We start from the raw sequence: 27,537 nt of genomic DNA, 5'->3' as shown, positions 1-27,537 counted from the left end.
AAGTTCTGTTATCCATGTTGGGGAAATTCCACTAGTACAACCCTAGATATCTTGGTTGAATTTTATAAGAAAGAGATTCCTAATTGATCCTAACATGTTTTAAATGTGGTGGATATGCATGCCAGAAACATGTTGAAGATGCAAATGACCTAATGATCCAAAAATTCCAAGGAGTAGAAAAAATTAAAATTCTCAAGTTAATGAGTAGTGGGATATTTACTAGAGCCAAACAACCCACTTTTTGCCTATTTTACGAAAAGAGGACCTAAAAAATCAAAGATAATTTTTGGAATTATCTCTCTCTGCATTTGTGCATTTTTCCATTTATGATGTTCAATTATTTTTTTCAAACATGAGTTTTTCGCTCTCTCAGTTTTCTCGTAAACAAAAGATTAGGCAAATATTGATCACAACAAAATGAAAATTTTTAATTTTATGTATGCAAAAGAATTTGAAAACTACAATAAATGTGTGTGAACAAAAATATTTTCACGCACTAAAAATGAACAACAAAGTTTTCTTATCCACGTTGGGGAAATTTCACTAGTACAACCCCTGATGGCTTGGTAAAATTTTATAAGAAAGAGATTCCTAATTGATCCTAACATGTTTCAAATGTGGTGGATATGCATGCCAGAAACATGTTGATGATGCAAATGTCCTAATGATCCAAAAATTTCAAGGAGTAGAAAAAATTAAAATTCTCAAGTTTACGTGCGGTGGGATATTTACCAAAGCCAAACAACCCACTTTTTGCCTATTTTACAAAAAAGTGGACCAAAAAAATCACCGATACTTTTTGGAATTATCTCTCTCAGCATTTTTGCATTTCCATTATGGAAGTTCAATTTTTTTTTCAAACTTGAGTTTTTCGCTCTCCCATTTTTCTTGTAAACAAAAAGATAAGGCAAACATAGATCACAACAAAATGGAAATTTTAGAGTTTAAGTAAGCAAAATAATTTGAAAACAATAATAAATATGAGTGAAGAAAATAATTTTCACGCACTAAAAATGAACACAAAAGTTTTGTTATCCACGTTGGAGAAATTCCACTAGTACAACCACAGATAGCTTGGTGAAATTTTATAAGAAAGGGATTCCTAATTGATCCTAACATGTTTTAAATGTGGTGGATATGCATGTCAGAAACATGTTGAAGATGCAAATGATCTAATGATCCAAAAATTTCAAGGAGTAGAAAAAATTAAAATTCTCAAGTTAACGTATGGTGGGATATTTACTTGAGCCAAACAACCCACTTTTTGCCTATTTTACATAAAGCGGACCTAAAAAATCATAGATACTATTTGGAATTATCTCTCTCAGCATTTGTGCATTTTTCCCTTTTGGATGTTCAATTATTTTTTTCAAATTTGAGTTTTTCGCTCTCCCAGTTATCTAGTGAACAAAAAGATAAGGCAAATATAGATAACAACAAAATGGAAACTTTAGAGTTTATGTATGCAAAAGAATTTGAAAACTACAATAAATGTGAGTGAAGAAAATTATTTTCACACACTAAAAATGAACACCAAAGTTTTGTTATCCACGTTGAGAATATTCCACTTGTACAACCCCAGATAGCTTGGTGGCATTTTATATGAAAGAGATTCCTAATTGATCCTAACATGTTTTAAATGTGGTGGATATGCCTGCCAGAAACATGTTGAAGATGCAAATTACCTAATGATCCTAAAATTTCAAGGAGTAGAAAAAATTAAAATTCTCAAGTTAACGTGCAGTGGGATATTTACCAGAGCAAGACAACCCACTTTTTCCCTATTTTTCAAAAAGCGGACCAAAAAAATCACAAATACTTTTTGGAATTATCTCTCTCAGCATTTGTGCATTTCCGTTTTGGAAGTTCAATTTTTTTTTTGAAGCAAGAGTTTTTCACTCTCCCATTTTTCTCGTAAACCAAAAGATAAGGCAAATATACATCACAACAAATTGGAAATTTTAGAGTTTATGTATGCAAAAGAATTTGAAAACTATAATAAATGTTAGTGAAGAAAATAATTTTCACGCACTAAAAATGAACACCAAAGTTTTGTTATCCACGTTTGAGAAATTCCACTCGTACAACCCCAGATAGCTTGGTTGAATATTATAAGAAGGAGATTCCTAATTGATCCTAACATGTTTTAAATGTGGTGGATATGCATGCCAGAAACATGTTGAAGATGCAAATGTCCTAATGACCCAAAAATTTCAAGGACTAGAAAAAATTATAATTCTCAAGTCAACGTGCGGTGGGATATTTACCAGAGGCAAACAACCCCCTTTTTGCCTATTTTACAAAAAGTGGACCTAAAAAATCACTGATACTTTTTATAATTATCTCTCTCAGCAATTGTGCATTTCCATTTTGGAAGTTCAATTTTTTTTTTTTTCAAACTTGAGTTTTTCACTCTCCTATTTTTCTCGTAAACAAAAAGATAAGGAAAATATAGATCACAACAAAATGGAAATTTTTGAGTTTATGTACGCAAAAGAATTTGAAAACTATAATAAATGTGAGTGAAGATAATTATTTTCACGCACTAAAAATGAACACCAAAGTTTTGTTATCAACGTTGGAGAAATTCCACTAGTAGAACCCTAGACAGCTTGGTGGAATTTTATAAGAAAGAGATTTCTAATTGATCCTAACATGTTTTAAATGTGGTGGAAATGCATGTCAGAAACATGTTGAAGATGCAAATGACCTAATGATCCAAAAATTTCAAGGAGTAGAAAAAATTAAAATTCTCAAGTTAACGTGCAGTGGGATATTTACTAGAGCCAAACAACCCACTTTTTGCCTATTTTACAAAAACCGGTCCAAAAAAATCATAGATACTATTTGGAATTATCTGTCTCAGCATTTGTATATTTTTCCATTTTCGATGTTCAATTTTTTTTTTCAAACTTGAGTTTTTTGCTCTCCCAGTTTTCTCGTAAAAAAAACGATAAGGCAAATATAGATTAGAACAAAATGGAAATTTTAGAGTTCATGTATGCAAAAGAATTTGAAAACTATGATAAATGTAAGTGAAGAAATTTATTTTCACGCACTAAAAATGAACACCAAAGTTTTGTTATCCACGTTGGGGAAATTCCACTAGTACAACCCAATATAGCTTGGTGGAATTTTATTAGGAAGAGATTCCTAATTGATCCCAACATGGGTTAAGTGTGGTGGATATGCATGCCAAAAACATGTTGAAGATGCAAATGACAAAATGATCCAAAAATTTCGAGTAGAAAAAATTAAAATTCTCAAGTCAACGTGCGCTGGGATATTTACCAGAGCAAATCAACCCACTTTTTGACTATTTTACAAAAAGCGGACCTAAAAAATCACAAATACTTTTTGGAATTATCTCTCTCAACAATTGTGCATTTCCATTTTGGAAGTTCAATTTTTTTTTTTTCAAACTTGAGTTTTTCACTCTCCTATTTTTCTCGTAAACAAAAAGATAAGGAAAATATAGATCACAACAAAATGGAAATTTTTGAGTTTATGTACGCAAAAGAATTTGAAAACTATAATAAATGTGAGTGAAGATAATTATTTTCATGCACTAAAAATGAACACCAAAGTTTTGTTATCCACGTTGGAGAAATTCCACTAGTAGAACCCTAGACAACATGGTGGAATTTTATAAGAAAGATATTCTTAATTGATCCTAACATGTTTTAAATGTGGTGGATATGCATGTCAGAAACATGTTGAAGATGCAAATGACCTAATGATCCAAAAATTTCAAGGAGTAGAAAAAATTAAAATTCTCAAGTTAACGTGCGGTGGGATATTTACGAGAGCCAAACAACCCACTTTTTGCCTATTTTACAAAAAGCGGACCCAAAAAATCACATATACTATTTGGAATTATCTGGCTCAGCATTTTTATATTTTTCCATTTTGGATGTTCAATTTTTTTTTTCAAACTTGAGTTTTTTGCTCTCCAAGTTTTCTCATAAACAAAAATATAAGGCAAATATAGATCACAACAAAATGGAAAATTTAGAGTTTATGTATGCAAAAGAATTTGAAAACTATGATAAATGTAAATGAAGAAAATTATTTTTACGCACTAAAAATGAACAAAAAAGTTTTCTTATCCACGTTGGGGAAATTCCACTAGTACAACCCCTGATAGCTTGGTAGAATTTTATAAGAAAGAGATTCCTAATTGATCCTAAAATTTTTTAAATGTGGTGGATATGCATGCCAGAAACATGTTGAAGATGCAAATGTCCTAATGATCCAAATATTTCTAGGAGTAGAAAAAATTAAAATTTTCAAGTGAACATGCGGTGGGATATTTCTCAGAGCAAAACAACCCCATTTTTGCCTATTTTACAAAAAGCGGACCTTAAACATCAGAGATACTTTTTGGATCTATCTCTCTCAGCATTTGTGCATTTCCATTTTGGAAGTTCAATTTTTTTTTTCAAACTTGAGTTTTTCGCTCTCCCATTTTTCTCGTAAACAAAAAGTTAAGACAAATATAGATCACAACAAAATGGAAATTTTAGAGTTTATGAATACAAAAGAATTTGAAAACTATTGTAAATGTGAGTGAAGAAAATTATTTTCATGCACTAAAAATGAACAGCAAAGTTTTGTTATCCACGTTGGAGAAATTCCACTAGTACAACCCCAAAAAGCTTGGTGGAATTTTATAAGAAAGAGATTCCTAATTGATCCTAACATGTTTTAAATGTGGTGGATATGCATGTCAAAAACATGTTGCAGATGCAAATGACCTAACGATCCAAAAATATCGAGTAAAAAAAATTAAAATTCTCAAGTTAACGTGCAGTGGGATATTCAACAGAGCCAAACAACCCAATTTTTGCCTATTTTAATAAAAGCGGACCTAAAAAATCACAGATACTATTTGGAATTATCTCATTCAGCATTTGTATATTTTTCCATTTTGGATGTTCAATTTTTTTTTTTTCAAACTTAAGTTTTTCGCTCTCCCAGTTTTCTTGAAACAAAAAGATAAGGCAAATATAGATCGCAACAAAATGGAAATTTTAAAATTGATGAATGTAAAAAAATTTGAAAACTATAGTAAATGTGAGTGAAGAAAATTATTTTCACACACTAAAAATGAACACCAAAGTCTTGTTATCCATGTAGGAGAAATTCCACTAGTACAACCCCACATAGCTTGGTGGAATTTTTTAAGAAAGAGATTCCTAATTGATCCTAACATATTTTAAATGTGGTGGATATGCAAGATAGAAACTTGTTGAAGATGCAAATGACCTAATGATCCAAAAATTTCATGGAGTTGAAAAAATTAAAATTCTCAAGTTAACGTGGTGGGATATTTACCAGAGCCAAACAACCCACTTTTTGCCTATTTTTCAAAAAGGAGACCTAAAAAATCACAGATACTTTTTGGAATTATCTCTCTCAGCATTTGTGCATTTTTCCCTTTTGGATGTTCAATTATTTTTTTCAAACTTGAGTTTTTCGCTCTCCCAGTTATCTAGTAAACAAAAAGATAAGGCAAATATAGATAACAACAAAATGGAAACTTTAGAGTTTATGTATGCAAAAGAATTTGAAAACTATAATAAATGTGAGTGAAGAAAATTATTTTCACACACTAAAAATGAACACCAAAGTTTTGTTATCCACGTTGAGAATATTCCACTAGTACAACCCCAGATAGCTTGGTGGCATTTTATATGAAAGAGATTCCTAATTGATCCTAACATGTTTTAAATGTGGTGGATATGCCTGCCAAAAACATGTTGAAGATGCAAATTACCTAATGATCCTAAAATTTCAAGGAGTAGAAAAAATTAAAATTCTCAAGTTAACGTGCAGTGGGATATTTACCAGAGCAAGACAACCCACTTTTTCCCTATTTTTCAAAAAGCGGACCAAAAAAATCACAAATACTTTTTGGAATTATCTCTCTCAGCATTTGTGTATTTCCGTTTTGGAAGTTCAATTTTTTTTTTGAAGCAAGAGTTTTTCACTCTCCCATTTTTCTCGTAAACCAAAAGATAAGGCAAATATACATCACAACAAATTGGAAATTTTAGAGTTTATGTATGCAAAAGAATTTGAAAATTATAATAAATGTTAGTGAAGAAAATAATTTTCACGCACTAAAAATGAACACCAAAGTTTTGTTATCCACGTTTGAGAAATTCCACTAGTACAAACACAAATAGCTTGGTGGAATTTTATAAGAAAGAGATTCCTAATTGATCCTAACATGTTTTAAATGTGGTGGATATGCATGTCAGAAACATGTTGCAGATGCAAATGACCTAATGATCCAAAAATTTCAAGGAGTAGAAAAAATTAAAATTCTCAAGTTAAGTGTGGTGGGATATTTACCTGAGCCAAACAACCCACTTTTCGCCTATTTTACAAAAAGCGGACCTAAAAAATCACAGATACTATTTGGAATTATCTCTCTCAGCATTTGCACATTTTTCCATTTTGGATGTTCATTTTGTTTTTCAAACATAAGTTTTTCGCCATCCCAGTTTTCTCGTGAACAGTGGGATATTTACCAGAGCCAAACAACCCACTTTTTGCCTATTTTACAATAACCGGTCCTAAAAGATCATAGATACTATTTGGAATTATCAGTCTCAGCATTTGTATATTTTTCCATTTTCGATGTTCAATTTTTTTTTTTCAAACTTGAGTTTTTTGCTCTCCCAGTTTTCTCGTAAACAAAAAGATAAGGAAAATATAGAACAGAACAAAATGGAAATTTTAGACTTTATGTATGCAAAAGAATTTGAAAACTATGATAAATGTAAGTGAAGAAAATTATTTTCACGCAATAAAAATTAACACCAAAGTTTTGTTATCCACATTGGGGAAATTCCAGTAGTACAACCCTAGATAGCTTGGTGGAATTTTATTAGGAAGAGATTCCTAATTGATCCTAACATGTTTTAAGTGTGGTGGATATGCATGCCAAAAACATGTTGAAGATGCAAATGACCTAATGATCCAAAAATTTCAAGGAGTAGAAAAAATTAAAATTCTCAAGTCAACGTGCGGTGGGATATTTAGCAGAGCAACTCAACCCACTTTTTGCCTATTTTACAAAAAGCAGACCTAAAAAATCACATATAATTTTTGGAATTATCTCTCTTAGCAATTGTGCATTCCATTTTGGAAGTTCAATTTTTTTTTTTCAAACTTGAGTTTTTCACTCTCCCATTTTTCTTGTAAACAAAAAGATAAGGAAAATATAGATGACAACAAAATGGAAATTTTTGAGTTTATGTACGCAAAAGAATTTGAAAACTATAATAAATGTGAGTGAAGATAATTATTTTCACGCACTAAAAATGAACACCAAAGTTTTGTTATCCACATTGGAGAAATTCCACTAGTAGAACCCTAGACAGCTTGGTGGAATTTTATAAGAAAGAGATTCCTAATTGATCCTAACATGTTTTAAATGTGGTGGATATGCATGTCAGAAACATGTTGCATATGCAAATGACCTAATGATCCAAAAATTTCAAGGAGTATAAAAAATTAAAATTCTCAAGTTAACGTGTAGTGGGATATTTACGAGAGCCAAACAACCCACTTTTTGCCTATTTTACAAAAAGCAGACGCAAAAAATCACACATACTATTTGGAATTATCTGTCTCAACATTTGTATATTTTTCCATTTTGGATGTTCAATTTTTTTTTTCAAACTTGAGTTTTTTGCTCTCCAAGTTTTCTCGAAAACAAAAAGATAAGGCAAATATAGATCACAACAAAATGAAAATTTAGAGTTTATGTATGCAAAATAATTTGAAAACTATAATAAATGTAAGTGAAGAAAATAATTTTTACGCACTAAAAATGAACAAAAAAGTATTCTTATCCACGTAGGGAAATTCCACTAGTACGACCCCTGATAGCTTGGTAGAATTTTAAAAGAAAGAGATTCCTAAATGATCCTAACATTTTTTAAATGTGGTGGATATGCATGCCAGAAACATGTTGACGATGCAAATGTCCTAATGATCCAAAAATTTCAAGGAGTAGAAAAAATTAAAATTCTCAAGTGAACATGTGGTGGGATATTTACCAGAGCAAAACAACCCCCTTTTTGCCTATTTTAAAAAAACCGGACCTAAAAAATCACAGATACTTTTTGGAATTATCTCTCTCAGCATTTGTGCATTTCCATTTTGGAAGTTCAATTTTTTTTTTTCAAACTTGAGTTTTTAGCTTTCCCATTTTTCTCGTAAACAAAAAGTTAAGGCAAATATAGATCACAACAAAATGAAAATTTTAGAGTTTATGTATGCAAAAGAATTTGAAAACTATTGTAAATGTGAGTGAAGAAAATTATTTTCACGCACTAAAAATGAACACCAAAGTTTTGTTATCCACGTTGGAGAAATTCTACTAGTACAACCCCAGAAAGCTTGGGAGAATTTTATAAGAAAGAGATTCCTAATTGATCCTAACAGGTTTTAAATGCGGTGGATATGCATGTTAGAAACATGTTGCAGATTCAAATGACCTAATGATCCAAAAATATCAAGGAGTAGAAAAAATTAAAATTCTCAAGTTAACGTGCGATGGGATATTCAACAAAGCAAAACAACCCAATTTTTTCCTATTTTAATAAAAGCAGACCTAAAAAATCACAGATACTATTTGGAATTATCTCACTCAGCATTTGTATATTTTTCCATTTTGGATGTTCAATTTTTTTTTTCAATCTTTAGTTTTTTGGTCTCCATGTTTTCTCGTAAACAAAAAGATAAGGCGAATATAGATCGCAACAAAATGGAAATTTTAGATTTGATGTATGTAAAACAATTTGAAAACTATAATAAATGTGAGTGAAGAAAATTATTTTCACACACTAAAAATAAACACCAATGTTTTGTTATCCACGTTGGGGAAATTCCACTAGTACAACCCCAGATAGCTTGGTGGAATTTTATAAGAAAGAGATTCCTAATTGATCCTACCCTGTTTTAAATGTAGTGGATATGCACGACAGAAACTTGTTGAAGATGCAAATGACCTAATGATCCAGAAATTTCATGGAGTTGAAAAAATTAAAATTCTCAGGTTAACGTGTGGTGGGATATTTACCAGAGCCAAACAACCCACCTTTTTCCTATTTTTCAAAAAGGAGACCTAAGAAATCACAGATACTTTTTGGAATTATCTCGCTCAGCATTTGTGCATTTTTCCATTTTGGATGTTCAATTATTTTTTGCAAACTTGAGTTTTTCGCTCTCCCAATTATCTCGTAAACAAAAAGATAAGGCAAATATAGATAACAACAAAATGGAAACTTTAGAGTTTATGTATGCAAAAGAATTTGAAAACTATAATAAATGTGAGTGAAGAAAATTATTTTCACGCACTAAAAATGAACACCAAAGTTTTGTTATCCACGTTGAGGATATTCCACTAGTACAAGCCCAGATAGCTTGGTGGCATTTTATATGAAAGAGATTCCTAATTGATCCTAACAAGTTTTAAATGTGGTGGATATGCATGCCAGAAACATGTTGAAGAGGCAAATGACCTAATGATCCTAAAATTTCAAGGAGTAGAAAAAATTAAAATTCTCAAGTTAACGTTACCTGAGCAAAACAACCCACTTTTTCCCTATTTTACAAAAAAGCGGACCAAATAAATCACAGATACTTTTTGGAATTATCTCTCTCAACATTTGTGCATTCCCATTTTGGATGTTCCATTCTTTTTTTCAAACTTGAGTTTTTCGTACTCGCAGTTTTCTCGTAAAGAAAAAGATAAAGCAAATATAGATCACAACAAAATGGAAATTTTGGAGTTTAAGTAAGGAAAAGAATTTTAAAAAAATATTAAATGTGTGTTAAGAAAATTATTTTCACGCACTAAAAATGAACACCATATTTTTGTTACCCACGTTGGGGAAATTCCTCTAGTACAACCCCAAATAGCTTGATAGAATTTCATAATAAAGAGATTCCTAATTGATTTTAACATGTTTTAAATGTGGTGGATATGCATGCCAGAAAAATGTTGAAGATGCAAATGTCCTGATGATCCAAAAATTTCAAGGAGTAGAAAAAATTTAAATTCTCAAGTTAACATGCGGTGGGATATTTACGAGAGCCAAACAACCCACTTTTTGTCTATTTTACATAAAGCGGAGCCAAAAAATCACAGATACTATTTGGAATTATCTCTCTCAGCATATGTATATTTTTTCATTTTCGATGTTCAATTTTTTTTTCAAACTTGAGTTTTTTACTAACCTAGTTTTCTCGTAAAAAAAAGATGAGGTAAATATTGATCATATCAAAATTGAAATTTTAGAATTTAAGTATGCAAAAGAATTTGAAATCTATAATAAATGTGAGTAAAGAAATTTTTTTTCACCCACTAAAAATGAACTCCAAAGTTTTGTTATCCACGTTCGGGAAATTCCACTAGTACAACCCCAAATAGCTCGGTGGAATTTTATAAGAAAGAGATTCCTAATTGATCCTAACATGTTTTAAATGTGGTGGATATGCAAGCCAGAAACATGTTGAAGATGCAAATGACCTAATGATCCAAAAATTTCATGTTGTAGAAAAAATTAAAATTCTCAAGTTAACGTGCGGTGGGATATTTACCAGAGCCAAACCACCCACTTTTTCTCTATTTTACGAAAAGCGGACCTCAAAAATCACAGATAATTTTTGGAATTATCTCTCTCAGTATTTTTGCATTTTTCCATTTTGGATGTTCAATTATTTTTTTCAAACTTGAGTTTTTCGCTCTCCCAGTTTTCTCGTAAACAAAAAGATAAGGCAAAAATAGATGAAATCAAAATAGAAATTTAAGTTTTTATGTATGCAAAAGAATTTGAAAACCATAATAAAAGTGAGTAAAGAAAATTATTTTCACATACTAAAAATGAACAACAAAGTTTTGTTATCCACGTTGGGGAAATTCCACTAGTACAACCCCAAATAGCTTGGTGGAATTTTATAAGAAAGAGATTCCTAATTGATCCTAACATGTTTTAAATGTGGTGGATATGCATGCCAGAAACATGTTGAAGATGAAAATGACCTAATGATCCAAAAATTTCATGTTGTAGAAAAAATTAAAATTCTCAAGTTAACGTGCGGTGGGATATTTACCAGAGCCAAACAACCGACTTTTTCCCTATTTTACAAAAAGCGGACCTAAAAAATCACTGATATGTTTTGGATTTATCTCTCTCAGCATTTTTGCATTTTTTCATTTTGGATGTTCAATTATTTTTTTCAAACTTGAGTTTTTCGCTCTCCCAGTTTTCTCGTAAACAAAAAGATAAGGCAAAAATAGATGAAATCAAAATAGAAATTTAAGTTTTTATGTATGCAAAAGAATTTGAAAACTATAATAAATGTGAGTAAAGAAAATTATTTTCACATACTAAAAATGAACAACAAAGTTTTGTTATCCACGTTGGGGAAATTCCACTAGTACAACCCCAAATAGCTTGATAGAATTTCATAATAAAGAGATTCCTAATTGATTTTAACATGTTTTAAATGTGGTGGATATGCATGCCAGAAAAATGTTGAAGATGCAAATGTCCTGATGATCCAAAAATTTCAAGGAGTAGAAAAAATTTAAATTCTCAAGTTAACATGCGGTGGGATATTTACGAGAGCCAAACAACCCACTTTTTGTCTATTTTACATAAAGCGGAGCCAAAAAATCACAGATACTATTTGGAATTATCTCTCTTAGCATATGTATATTTTTTCATTTTCGATGTTCAATTTTTTTTTCAAACTTGAGTTTTTTACTAACCTTGTTTTCTCGTAAAAAAAGATGAGGTAAATATTGATCATATCAAAATTGAAATTTTAGAATTTATGTATGCAAAAGAATTTGAAATCTATAATAAATGTGAGTGAAGAAATTTTTTTTCACCCACTAAAAATGAACAACAAAGTTTTGTTATCCACGTTGGGGAAATTCCACTAGTACAACCCCAAATAGCTTGGTGGAATTTTATAAGAAAGAGATTCCTAATTGATCCTAACATGTTTTAAATGTGGTGGATATGCATGCCAGAAACATGTTGAAGATGCAAATGACCTAATGATCCAAAAATTTCATGTTGTAGAAAAAATTAAAATTCTCAAGTTAACGTGCGGTGGGATATTTACCAGAGCCAAACAACCCACTTTTTCCCTATTTTACAAAAAGCGGACCTAAAAAATCACTGATACGTTTTGGATTTATCTCTCTCAGCATTTTTGCATTTTTCTATTTTGGATGTTCAATTTTTTTTTTTAAACATGAGTTTTTCGCTCTCCCAAATTTCTTGTAAACAAAAAGATTTGGCAAATATTGATCACAAAAAAATGGAAATTTTAGACTTTATGTACGCAAAAGAATTTGAAAACTATAATAAATGTGAGTGAAGAAAATTATTTTCGTGCACAAAAAATGAACACCAAAGTTTTGTTATCCACGTTGGAGGAAATTTCAACTAGAACAACACCTGATAGCTTGGTGGAATTTTATAAGAAAGAGATTCCTAATTGATGCTAACATGTTTTAAATGTGGTGGATATGCATGCCAGAAACATGTTGAAGATGCAAATGACCTATTCATCCAAATATTTCAAGGAGTAGAAAAAATTAAAATTCTCAAGTTAACATGCGGTGGGATATTTACCAGGGCCAAACATCCCACTTTTTGCCTATTTTACAAAAAGCGGACCAAAAAATCACTGATACTATTTTGAATAATCTCTCTCAGCATTTGTGCATTTTTCCATTTTGGATGTTCAATTATTTTTTTCAAACTTGAGTTTTTCGCTCTCCTAGTTTTCTCGTAAACAAAAAGATAAGGCAAATATAGGTCACAACAAAATGGAAATTTTAGAGTTTATGTATGAAAAAGAATTTGAAAACTATAGTAAATGTGAGAGAAGAAAATTATTTTCACGAACTAAAAATGAACACCAATATTCTGTTATCCACATTGGGGAAATTCCACTAGTACAACCCCAAATAGCTTGGTGGAATTTTATAAGAAAGAGATTCCTAATTGAGCCTAACATGTTTTAAATGTGGTGGATATGCATGCCAGAAACATTTTGAAGATGCAAATGTCCTAATGATCCAAAAATTTCATGGAGTAGAAAAAATTAAAATTCTCAAGTTAACGTGCGGTGGGATATTTACCAGAGCCAAACAACCCACTTTTATCCTATTTTACAAAAACCGAACCTAAAACATCATAGATACTTTTTGGAATTATCTCTCTCAGTATTTGTGAATTTTTTCCATATTTCAAGTTCAATTTTTTTTTTGAAACTTGACTTTTTCGCTCTTCCAGTTTTCTCGTAAACCAAAACATAAGGTAAATATAGATCACAACAAAATGGAAATTTTAGAGTTTAAATATGCAAATGAATTTCAAAACTTTAATAAATGTGAGTGAAGAAAATTAATTTCACGCACTAAAAATGAACACCAAAGTTTTGTTATCCACGTTGGGGAAATTCCACAAGTACAACCCCAGATAAGTTTGAGGAATTATGTAAGAAAGAGATTCCTAATTGATCCTAACATGTTTTAAATGTGGTGGATATTCATACCAGAAACATGTTGAAGATGCAAATGCCCTATTGATCCAAAAATATCAATGAGTAGAAAAGATTAAAATTCTCATGTTAACGTGCGGTGGGATATTTACCAAAGCCATGCAACCCACTTTTTACAAAGCGGACCTAAAAAATCACAGATACTTTTTGGAATTATCTCTCTCAGCATTTGTGCATTTTTGCATTTTGGATGTTATATTATTTTATTCAAACTTGAGTTTTTCGCTCTCCCAATTTTCTCGTAAACAAAAAGACAAGGCAAATATAGGTCACACCAAAATGGAAATTTTAGAGTTTCTGTATGCAAAAGAATTTGAAAACTATAATAAATGTGAGTGAAGAAAATTATTTTCACGCACTAAAAATGAACACCATAGTTTTGTTATCCACATTGGGGAAATTACACTAGTACAACCCCAAATAGCTTGGTGGAATTTTATAAGAAAGAGATTCCTAATTGATCCTAACATGTTTTAAATGTGGTGGATATGCATGCCAGAAACATGTTGAATATGGAAATGACCTAATGATCCAAAAATTTGGAGTAGAAAAAATTAAAATTCTCAAGTTAACGTGCGGTGCGACATTTACCAGAGCCAAACAACCCATTTTTCCCTATTTTACAAAAAGTGAACCTAAAAATCCATAGATACTTTTTGGAATTATCTCTCTCAACATTTGTGCATTTTATCCATTTTGTATGTTCAATTTTTTTTTCAAACTTGAGTTATTCGTTCTTCCAGTTTTGACGTAAACAAAAACATAAGGCAAATATACATCACAACAAAATGGAAATTTTAGAGTTTATGTATGCAAAACAATTTGAAAACAATAATAACTGTGAGTGAAGAAAATTATTTTCACACAACAAAAATGAACACCAAAGTTTTGTTATCCACGTTGGGGAAATTCCACTAGTACAACCCCAGATAGCTTTGTGGAATTTTATAAGAAAGAGATTCCTAATTGATCCTAACATGTTTTAAATGTGGTGCATATGCATGTCAGAAACATGTTGAAGATGCAAATGACATAATGATCCAAAAATATCAAGGAGTAGAAAAAACAAAAATTCTCAAGTTAACGTGCGGTGGGATATTTACCAGAGCCAAACAACCCACTTTTTGTCTATTTTACAAAAAGTGTCCTAAAAAATTACAGATACTATTTGGAATTATATCTCTCAGCATTTGTATATTTTTCCATTTTGGATGTTAAATTTTTTTTTCAAACTTGAGTTTTTCGCTCTCCCAGTTTTCTCGTAAACAAAAAGATAAGGCAAATATTGATCACATCAAAATGGAAATTTTAGAGTTGATGTATGCAAAAAAATTTGAAAACTAAAATAAATGTGAGTGAAGAAAATTATTTTCACGCAATAAAAATGAACACCAAAGTTTTGTTATCCACGTTGGGGAAATTCTACTAGTACAACCCCAGATAGCTTGGTGGAATTTTATAAGAAAGCGATTCCTAATTGATCCGAACATGTTTTAAATCTGGTGGATATGCAAGCCAGAAACATATTGAAGATGCAAATGACCTAAAGATCCAAAAATTTCACAAAGCAGAAAAAATTAAAATTCTCAAATTAACGAGTGGTGGGATATTTACTGAGCCGAACAACCCACTTTTTGCCTATTTTACAAAAAGGGACCTAAAAAATCACAGATACTTTTTGGAATTATCTATCTCAGCATTTGTGCATTTTTCCATTTTGGATGTTCAATTATTTTTTTCAAACTTGAGTTTTTTTACACTCCATGTTTTCTCATAAACAAAAAGATATGGCAAATATAGATAACAAAAAAATGGAAATTTTAGAATTTATGTATGCAAAACAATTTGAAAACTTTAATAAAAGTGAGTGAAGAAAATTATTTTCACGCACTAAAAATGAACACCAAAGTTTTGTTATCCACGTTGGGAAAATTCCACTAGTTCAACCCCAGATAGCTTGGTGGCATTTTATAAGAAAGACATTCCTAATTCATCCTAACATGTTTTAAATGTGGTGGATATGCATGCCAGAAACATGTTGAAGATGCAAATGACTTAATGATACAAAAATTTCAAGGAGTAGAAAAAATTAAAATTCTCAAGTTAACGTACGATTGGATATTTACTAGAGCAAAAAAACCCACTTTTTCCCTATTTTACAAGAAACGGACCAAAAAAATCACAGATACTTTTTGTAATTATCTCTCTCAGAATTTGTGCATTTCCATTTTGGATGTTCAATTTTTTTTTTCAAACTTGAGTTTTTTGCTCTCCCAGTTTTCTCGTAAACAAAAAGATAAGGCAAATATAGATTACAACAACATGGAAATTTTAGAGTTTATGTACGAAAAAAAATTTGAAAACTATAATAAATGTGAGAGAAGAAAATTATTTTCACGCACTAAAAATGAACACCAAAGTTTTGTTACCCACGTTGTGGAAATTCCACTAGTACAACCCTAGAAAGCTTGGTAGAATTTTATAAGAAAGAGATTCATTGTTGATCCTAACATGTTTTAAATGTGGTGGATATGCATACCAGAAACATGTTAAAGATGCGAATGTCCTAATGATCCAAAAATTTCAAGGAGTAGAAAAATTTTAAATTCTCAAGTTAACGTGCAGTGGGATATTTACGAGAGCTATACAACCCACTTTTTGCCTATTTTACAAAAACCGGACCTAAAAAATCACAGATACTATTTGGAATTATCCCTCTCAGCATTTGTATATTTTTTCATTTTGGATGTTTAATTTTTTTTTTAAACTTGAGTTTTTCTTTCTCCCAGTTTTCTCGTAAACAAAAAGATAAGGCAAATATTGATCACAACAAAATGGAAATTTTAGAGTTTATGTACGCAAAAGAATTTGAAAACTATAATAAATGTGAGTGAAGAAAATTATTTTCACGCCCTAAAAATGAACACCAAAATTTTGTTATCCACGTTGGGAAAATTCCACTAGTATAACCCTAGATAGCTTGGTGGAATTTTATAAGAAAGAGATTCCTAATTGATCCTAACATGTTTTAAATGTGGTGGATATACATGGCAGAAACATGTTTAAGATGCAAATGACCTAATGATCCTAAAATTTCAAGGAGTACAAAAAATTAAAATTCTGAAGTTAACGTGTGGTGGGATTTACCGGAGCCAAACAACCCACTTTTTCCCAATTTTATGAAAAGCGGACCTAAACAATCATAGATACTCTTTGGAATTATCTGTCTCAGCATTTGTGCATTTTTCCATTTTGGATGTTCAATTAATTTTTTCAAACTTGGGTTTTTCGCTCTCCAAGTTTTCTGGTAAACAAAAAGATAAGGCAAATATAGGTCACAACAAAATGGAAATTTTAGAGTTTATGTATGAAAAATATTTTGAAAACTATAATAAATGTGAGTGAAGAAAATTATTTTCATGCACTAAAAATGATCACCAATGTTTTGTTATCCACGTTGGGGAAATTCCACTAGTAACACCTCAAATAGCTTGGCAGAATTTTATAAGAAAGAGATTCCTAATTGATCCTAAAATGTTTTAAATGTGGTGGATATGCATGCCAGAATCATTTTGAAGATGCAAATGACCTAATGATCAAAAAATTTCAAGGAGTAGAAAAATTAAAATTCTCAAGTTAACGTGTGGTGGGATATTTACCAGAGCCAAACAACCCACTTTTTGCCTATTTTACAAAAACCGAAACTAAAAAATCATAGATACTTTTTGTAATTATCTCCCTCACCATTTCTGCATTTTTTTCCATTTTGCTTGTTCTATTTTTTTTTTCAAACTTGAGTTTTTGGCTCTTCCAGTTTTCACGTAAACAAAAACATTAGGCAAATATAGATCACAACATAATGGAAATTTAAGAGTTTATGTATGCAAAAGAATTTGAAAACTTTAATAAATGTGAGTGAAGAGAATTAATTTTTTGCACTAAAAATGAACACCAAAGTTTTGTTACCCCCGTTGGGGAAATTCCACTAGTACAACCCCAGATAGCTTTGTGGAATTATATAAGAATGAGATTCCTAATTGATCCTAAAATGTTTTAAATGTGGTGGATATGCATGCCAGAAACATGTTTAAAATGCAAATGACCTAATGAACCAAAAATATCAAGGAGTAGAAAAAATTAAAATTCTCATGTTAACGTGCGGTGGGATATTTACCAGTGGCAAACAACCAACTTTTTTCCGATTTTACAAAAAAGCGGACCTAAAAAATCACAGATACTTTTTGGAATCATCTCTCTCACCATTTGTGCATTTTTCAATTTTGGATGTTCAATTATTTTTTTCAAAGTTGTGTTTTTCGCTCTCCTAGTTTTCTTTTAAACAAAAAGATAAGGCAAATATATATCACAACAAAATGGAAATTTTAGAGTTTATGTATGCAAAAGAATTTGAAAACTATAATAAAAGTGAATGAAGAAAATTATTTTCATGCAGTAAAAATGAACACCAAAGTTTTGTTATCCACGTTGGGGAAATTCCACTAGTGCAACCCCAGATAGCTTGGTGGAATTTTACAAGAAAGAGATTCCTAATTGATCCTAACATGTTTTAAATTTGGTGCATATGCATGCCAGAAACATTTTGAAGATGCAAATGACTTAATGATCCAAAAATTTCAAGGAGTAGAAAAAATTAAAATTCTCAAGTTAACGTGCGGTTGGATATTTACCAGAGCCAAACAACCCACTTTTTGCCGATTTTACAAAAAAGCGAACCTAAAAAATCATAGATACTTTTTGGAATTATCTCTCTCAGCATTTGTGCATTTTTTCCAGTTTGCATGTTCAATTTTTTTTTTTCAAACTTGAGTTTTTCGCTCTTCTAGTTTTCTCGTAAACAAAAAGACAGGGAAAATGTAGATCACAACAAAATGGAAATTTTAGAGTTTATGTATGCAAAAAAATTTGAAAACTATAATAAATGTGAATGAAGAAAATTATTTTCACGCACTAAAAATAAACTCCAAAGTTTTGTTATCCACGTTGGGGAAATTCCACTAGTACAACCCCAAATAGCTTGGTGGAATTTTATAAGAAAGAGATTCCTAATTGATCCTAACATGTTTTAAATGTGGTGGATATTCATGCCAGAAACATGTTGAAGATGCAAATGACCTAATGACCCAAAAATTTCAAGGAGTAGAAATAATTAATATTCTCAAGTTAACGTGCGCTGGGATATTTACCAGAGCTAAACAACCCACTTTTTGCCTATTTCACAAGTAGCGGACCTAAAAAATCATATATACTATTTGGAATTCTCTCGCTCAGCATTTGTATATTTTTCCATTTTGGAACTTCAATTTTTTTTTCAAACCTGAGTTTTATGCTCTCCCAGTTTTCACGTAAACAAACTGATAAGGCAAATATAGATCACAACAAAATTGAAATTTTAGAGTTGATGTATGAAAAAATATTTGAAAACTATAATAAATGTGAGTGAAGAAAATTATTTTCACGCACTAAAAATGAACCCCAAAGTTTTGTTATCCACGTCGGGAAAATTCCACTAGTACAACCCTAGATAGCTGGGTGGAAGTTTATAAGAAAGCGATTCTTAATTGATCCTAACATGTTTTAAATGTGGTGGATATGCATGCCAGAACCATGTTGAAGATGCGTATGGGCTAATGATTCAAAAATTTCAAAGAGTAGAAAAAATTAAAATTCTCAAGTTAACGTGCGGTGGGATATTTACCAGAGCCAAACAACCCCTTTTTTAACTATTTTACAAAAAGCGAACCTAAAAAATCATAGATACTTTTTGGAATTATCTCTCTCAGCATTTGTGCATTTTTTCCATTTTGCATGTTGAATTTTTTTTTCAAACTTGAGTTTTTCGCTCTTGCTGTTTTCTCGTAAACAAAAACATATGGCAAATATAGATCACAACAAAATGGAAATTTTTGAGTTTATGTATGCAAAAGAATTTGAAAACTTTAATAAATGTGTGTGAGGAAAATTAATTTCATGCACTAAAAATGAACACCAAAGTTTTGTTATCCACGTTGGCGAAATTCACCTAGTACAACCACAGATAGCTTGTGGAATTATATAAGAAAGAGACTCCTAATTGATCCTAACATGTTTTAAATGAGGTGGATATGCATGCCAGAAACATGTTGAAGATGCAAATGACCTAATGATCAAAAAATATCAAGGAGTAGAAAAAATTAAAATTCTCAAGTTAACGTGCTGTGGGATATTTACCAGAGCCAAACAACCCACTTTTTGCTGATTTTACAAAAAGCAGACCTAAAAAATCACAGTTACTTTTTGGAATTATCTCTCTCAGCATTTGTGCATTTTTCCATTTTGGATGTTCAATTATTTTTTTCATTCTTGACTTTTTCGCTCTCCCAGTTTTCTCGTAAACAAAAAGATAAGGCAAATATAGGTCACAACAAAATGGAAATTTTAGAGTTTATGTATGCAAAAGAATTTGAAAACTATAATAAATGTGAAAGAAGAAAATTATTTTCACGCACTAAAAATGAACACCAATGTTTTGTTATCCACGTTGGGGAAATTCCACTAGTACTACCCCTGATAGCTTGGTGGAATTTAATAAGAAAGAGAATCCTAATTGATCCAAAAAAAATTTTAATGTGGTGGATATGCATGCCAGAAACATGTTGAAGATGCAAATGACCTAATGATCCAAAAATTTCAAGGAGAAGAAAAAATTAAAATTCTCAAGTTAACGAGCGGTGGGATATTTACTAGTGCCAAACAACCCAATTTTTGCATATTTTACGAAAAGTAGACATAAAAAATCACAGATACTTTTTGGAATTATCTCTCTCAGCATTTGTGCATTTTTCAATTTATGATGTTCAATTATTTTTTTCAAACTTGAGTTTTTCGTTGTCCCAGTTTTCTCGTAAACAAAAGATTAGGCAAATATTGATCACAAAAAAATGGAAATTTTAGAGTTTATGTATGCAAAAGAATTTGAAAACTATAATAAATGTGAGTCAACAAAATTATTTTCACACACTAAAAATGAACAACAAAGTTTTCTTATCCACGTTGGGGAAATTCCACTAGTACAACACAAGATAGCTTGGTAGAATTATATAAGAAAGAGATTCCTAATTGATCCTAACATGTTTTAAATCTGGTGGATAGGCATGCCAGAGACATGGTTAAGATGCAAATGTCCTAATGATCCAAAAATTTCAAGGTGTTGAAAAAATTAAAATTCTCAAGTTGACGTGCGGTGGGATATTTACCTGAGCCAAACAACCCCCTTTTTGCCTCTTTTACAAAAAGAGGACCTAAAATATCACATATACTTTTTGGAATTATCTCTCTCAGCATTTGTGCATTTTCCATTTTGGAAATTCAATTTTTTTTTTCAAACTTGAGTTTTTTGCTCTCGAAATTTTCCCGTAAACAAAAAGATAAGGCAAATATAGATAACAATAAAATGGAAATTTTAGAGTTTATGTTTGCAAAAAAATTTGAAAACTATCACAAATGTGAGTGAAGAAAATTATTTTCACCCACTAAAAATCATCACCAATGTTTTGTTATCCACGTTGGGAAAATTCCACTAGTACAACCCCAAATAGCTTTGTGGCATTTTATAAGAATGAGATTCCTAATTGATCCAAACTTGTTTTAAATGTGGTGGATATGCATGCCAGAAACATGTTGAAGATGCAAATGACTTAATGATACAAAAATTTCGAGTAGAAAAAATTAATATTCTCAAGTTAACGTGCGGTAGGATATTTACCAGAGCAAACAACCAACATTTTCCATATTTTACAAGAAGCGGACCAAAAAAATCACAGATAGTTTTTGGAATTATCTCTCTCAGCATTTGTGCATTTCCATTTTGGATGTTCAATTTTTTTTTCAAACTTGAGTTTTTCGCTCTCCCAGTTTTCTCGTCAACAAAAAGATAAGGCAAATATAGATTGCAAAAAAATTGAAATTTTAGAGTTTATGTATGCAAAAGAATTTGAAAACTATAATAAATGTGAGAGAAGACAATTATTTTCACGTACTAAAAATGAACACCAAAGTTTTGTTACACACGTTGGGGGAAATTCCACTAGTACAACCCCAGATAGCTTGGTAGAATTTCATAAGAAAGAGATTCATTATTGATCCTAACATGTTTTCAATGTGGTGGATATGTATACCAAAAACATGTTCAAGATGCAAATGTCCTAATGATCCAAAAATTTCAAGGAGTAGAAAAATTTTAAATTCTCAAGTTAACGTGCACCTAAAACATTACAAGATACTATTTTACAAAAAGTGCACCTAAAACATTACAGATACTATTTGGAATTTTCTCTCTCAGCATTTGTATATTTTTTCATTTTGGATGTTCAATTCTTTTTTTTAAACTTGAGTTTTTCTTTCTCCCAGTTTTCTCGTAAACAAAAAGATAAGGCAAATATTGATCACAACAAAATGGAAATTTTAGAGTTCATGTATGCAAAATAATTTGAAAACTATAATAAATGTGAGTGAAGAAAATTATTTTCACGCACTAAAAATGAACACCAAAGTTTTGTTATCCACTTTTGGGAAATTCCACTAGTATAACCCAAGATAGCTTGGTGGAATTTTATAAGATAGAGGTTCCTAATTGATCTTAACATGTTTTAAATGTGGTGGATATACATGCCAGAAACATGTTGAAGATGCAAATGACCTAATGATCCAAAAATTTCAAGGAGTACAAAAAATTAAAATTCTCAAGTTAACGTGCGGTGGGATATTTACCAGAGCCTAACAACCCACTTTTTCCAAATTTTACAAAAAGCAGACCTAAAAAATCATCGGTACTTTTTGGATTTATCTCTCTCAGCATTTGTGCATTTTTCCATTTTGGATGTTCAATTATTTTTTTCAAACTTGAGTTTTTCACTCTCCCGAATTTCTCGTAAGCAAAAAGATTTGGCAATTATTGATCACAACAAAATGAAAATTTTAGACTTTATGTGTGCAAAAGAATTTGAAAACTATAATAAATGTGAGTGAGGAAAATTATTATCATGCACTAAAAATAAACACCAAAGTTTTGTTATCCACGTGTGTGAAATTCCACTAGAACAACCCCTGATAGCTTGGTGGAATTTTATAAGAAAGAGATTCCTAATTGATCCTAACATGTTTTAAATGTGGTGGATATGCAAGCCATAAACATGTTGAAGATGCAAATGACCTATTGATCCAAAATTTTCAAGGAGTAGAAAAAAATTAAATTCTCAAGTTAACGTGCGGTCGGATATTTACCAGGGCCAAAAACCCACTTTTTTCCCTATTTTACAAAATGCGGACCCAAAAAATAGCAAATACTTTTAGGAAGTTTCTCTCTCAGCATTTGTGCATTTTCCATTTTGGATGTTCAATTAATTTTTTCAAACTTGGGTTTTTCGCTCTCCTAGTTTTCTTGTAAACAAAAAGATAAGGCAAATATAGGTCACAACAAAATGGAAATTTTAGAGTTTATGTATGCAAAAGAATTTAAAAACTATAATAAATGTGAGTGAAGAAAATTATTTTCACGCACTAAAAATGAACACAAAAGTTTAGTTATCCACGTTTGGGAAATTCCACTAGTAACACCCAAAATAGCTTGGTGGAATTTTATAAGAAAGAAATTCCTAATTGATCCTATCATGTTTTAAATGTGGTGGATTTGCATGCCAGAAACATTTTGAAGATGCAAATGACCTAATGATCCAAAAATTTCGAGTAGAAAAAATTAAAATTCTCAAGTTAACGTGCGGTGGGATATTTACCGGAGGCAAACAACCCACTTTTTTCCTATTTTACAAAAAGTGAAACTAAAAAATCATAGTTACTTTTTGGAATTATCTCTCTCAACATTTGTGCATTTTTCCATTTTTGAAGTTCAATTTTTTTTCTAACTATAGTTTTTTGCTCTCCCAGTTTTCTCGTAAACAAAAATATATGGCAAATATAGATCACAACAAAATGGAAATTTTAGAGTTTATGTATGCAAAAGAATTTGAAAAGTAAAATAAATGTGAGTGAAGAAAATTATTTTAACACACTAAAAATGAACACCAAAGTTTAGTTATCCTCGTTGGGGAAATTCCACTAGTACAAACCCCGATAGCTTGGTGGAATTTTATAAGAAAGAGATTCCTAATTGATCCTAACATGCTTTAAATGTGGTGGATATGCATGCCAAAAACATGTTGAAGATGCAAATGACATAATGATCCAAAAATTTCAAGGAGTAGAAAAAATTAAAATTATCAAGTTAACGTGCGGTGGGATATTTACTTGAGCCAAACAACCCACTTTTTGCCTATTTTACGAAAAGAGGACCTAAAAAATCACATATACTTTTTGGAATTATCTCTCTCAGTATTTGTGCATTTTTCCATTTTGGATGTTCAATTATTTTTTTCAAACTTTAGTGTTTTACTCTACCAGTATTCTCGTAAACAAAAAGATAAGGCAAACATAGATCACAACAAAATGGAAATTTTAGAGTTTATGTATGCAAAAGAATTTGAAAACTATAATAAATAGGAGTGAATAAAATTATTTTCTCGCACTAAAAATGAACACCAAAGTTTTGTTATCTACGTTGGGGAAATTCCACTAGTACAACCTTAGATAGCTTGGTAGAATTTTATTAGAAAGAGATTCCTAATTGATCCTAACATGTTTTTAATGTGGTGGATGTGCATACCAGAAACATGTTGAAGATGCAAATGACCTAATGATCCAAAAATTTCAAGGAGTAGAAAAAATTAAAATTCTCAAGTTAACGTGCGGTGGGATATTTAACAGAGCAAAACAACCCACTTTTTGCCTATTTTACAAAAAGCGGACCTAAAAAATGACAGATACTTTTTGGAATTATCTCTCTCAGCATTAGTGCATTTCCATTTTGGATGTTCAATTTTTTTTTTTCAAACTTGAGTTTTTCGCTCTCCCAGTTTTCTCGTAAACAAAAAGATAAGGCAAATATAGATCACAACAAAATGGAAATTTTAGAGCTAATATATACAAAAGAATTTTAAAACTATAATAAATTTGAGTGAAGAAAATTATTTTCACGCACTAAAAATGAACACCAAAGTTTTCTTATCCACGTTGAGGAAACTCCACTAGTACAACCCCAGATAGCTTGGTTGAAGTTTATAAGAAAGAGATTCCTCATTGATCCTAAAATGTTTTAAATGTGGTGGATATGCATGGTAGAAACATGTATAAGATGCAAATGTCCTAATGACCCAAAAAATTCAAGGAGTAGAAAAAATGAAAATTCTCAAGTTAACGTGCAGTGGGATATTTACAAGAGGCAAACAACCCCATTTTTGCCTATTTTACAAAAAGCGGTCCTAAAAAATAACAGATACTTTTTGGAATTATCTCTCTCAGCAATTGTGCTTTTCCATTTTGGAGGTTCAATTTTTTTTTTCCAACTTGAGTTTTTCGCTCTCCCGTTTTTCTCGTCAACAAAAAGATAAGGCAAATATAGATCACAACAAAATGGAAATTTTTGAGTTTATGTATGCAAAAGAATTTGAAAACTATAATAAATGTGACTGAAGAAAATTATTTTCACGCACTAAAAATGAACACCAAAGTTTTGTTATCCACGTTGGGAAAATTCCACTAGTTCAACCCCAGATAGCTTGGTGGCATTTTATAAGAAAGACATTCCTAATTGATCCTAACATGTTTTAAATGTGGTGGATATGCATGTCAAAAACTTGTTGAAGATGCAAATCACCTAATGATCAAAAAATTTCAAGGAGTAGAAAAAATTTAAATTCTCAAGTTAACGTGCGGTGGGATATTTACCAGAGGCAAACAACCCACTTTTTTCCTATTTTACAAAAAGCAGTCCTAAAAAATAATAGATACTATTTGGAATTATCTGTCTTAGCATTTGTATATTTTTCTATTTTGGATGTTCAATTTTTTTTTTCAAACTTGAGTTTTTTCCTCTTCTAGTTTTCTCGTAAACAAAAAGATAAGGCTAATATAGATCACAACAAAATGGAAATTTTAGAGTTTATGTATGCAAAAGAATTTGAAAACTATAAGAAATGTGAGTGAAGAAAATTATTTTCACGCACTAAAAATGAACACCAAAGTTTTGTTACCCACGTTGTGGAAATTCCACTAGTACAACCCTACATAGCTTGGTATAATTTTATAAGAAAGATATTCCTAATTGATCCTTACATGTCTAAAATGTGGTGGATATGCATGCCAGAAACATGTTGAAGATGAAAATGTCCTAATGATCCAAAAATTTCGAGTAGAAAAAATTAAAATTCTCAAGTTAACGTGCGGTGAGATATTTACCAGAGCCAAAGAACCCACTTTTTGCCTATTTTACAAAAAGCGGACCAAAAAAATCACAGATACTATTTGGAATTATCTATCTCAGGATTTGTATATTTTTTCATTTTGGATGTTCAATTTTTTTTTCAAACTTTAGTTTTTCCCTCTCCTAGTTTTCTCGTAAACAAAAAGATAAGGCAAATATTGATCACAACAAAATGGAAATTTTAGAGTTTTTGTATGCAAAAAAATTTGAAAACTATAATAAATGTGAGTGAAAAAAATTATTTTCACGCACTAAAAATGAACACCAAAGTTTATTTATCGACGTTGGGGAAATTCCACTAGTACCACCCCAGATAGCTCGGTGGAATTTTATAAGAAAGAGATTCCTAATTGATCCTAACATGTTTTAAATGTGGTGGATATGCATGCCAGAAACATGTTGAAGATGCAAATGACCTAATGATCCAAAAATTTCAAGGAGTAGAAAAAATTAAAATTCTCAAGTTATTGTGCGGTGGGAAATTAACCACAGCCAAACCACCCACTTTTTCCCTATTTTATGAAAAGCGGACCTAAAAAATCACTGATACCTTTTGGAATTATCTCTCTCAGCATTTGTGCATTTTTTCCATTTATGATGTTCAATTATTTTTTTCAAACTTGAGTTTTTCGCTCTCCCAGTTTTCTCGTAAACAAAAGATTAGGCAAATAGTGATCATAACAAAATGGAAATTTTAGAGTTTATGTATGCAAAAGAATTTGGAAACTATAATAAATGTGAGTGAAGAAAATGACTTTCACGCACTAAAAATAAACACCAAAGTTTTGTTATCCACGTTGGGGAAATTCCACTAGAACAACCCTTGATAGCTTGGTGGAATTTTATAAGAAAGATTCCTAATTGATCCTAACATGTTTTAAATATGGTGGATATGCAAACCAGAAACATGTTAAAGATGCAAATGACCTAATGATCCAAAAATTTCAAGGAGTAGAAAAAATTAAAATTCTCAAGTTAACGTGCGGTGGGATATTTACCAAGGCCAAACAACCCACTTTTTTCCTATTTTTAAAAAAGCGGACCTAAAAAATCACAGCTACTTTTTGGAATTATCTCTCTCAGCATTTGTGCATTTTTCCATTTTGGATGTTCAATTATTTTTTTCAAAGTTGAGTTTTTCGCTCTCCTAGTTTTCTCGTAAACAAAAAGATAAGGCATCTATAGGACACAAAAAAATGGAAATTTTAGAGTTTATGTAGGCTAAAGAATTTGAAAACTATAATAAAAGTGAGTGAAGAAAATTATTTTCACGCACTAAAAATGAACACCAAAGTTTTGTTATCCACGTTGGGGAAATTCCACTAGTACAACCCAGATAGTTGGATGAAATTTTATAAGAAAGAGATCCTTAATTGATCCTAACATGTTTTAAATGTGGTGGATATGCATGCCATAAACATGTTAAAGATGCGAATGGCCTATTGATTCAAAAATTTCAAAGAGTAGAAAAAATTAAGATTCTCAAGTTAATGTGCGGTGGGATATTTACCAGAGCCAAACAACCCCATTTTTGCCTATTTTACAAAAAACGAACATAA

Source organism: Aristolochia californica, unplaced genomic scaffold (genome assembly GCF_029961685.1).
Source record: "Aristolochia californica isolate CCGP_79_NKW_82.1479 unplaced genomic scaffold, dmAriCali1.0.hap1 SCAF_14, whole genome shotgun sequence".
In the NCBI taxonomy this organism is placed as follows: domain Eukaryota; kingdom Viridiplantae; phylum Streptophyta; class Magnoliopsida; order Piperales; family Aristolochiaceae; genus Aristolochia; species Aristolochia californica.
Note: the sequence above shows the minus strand (reverse complement) of the source record.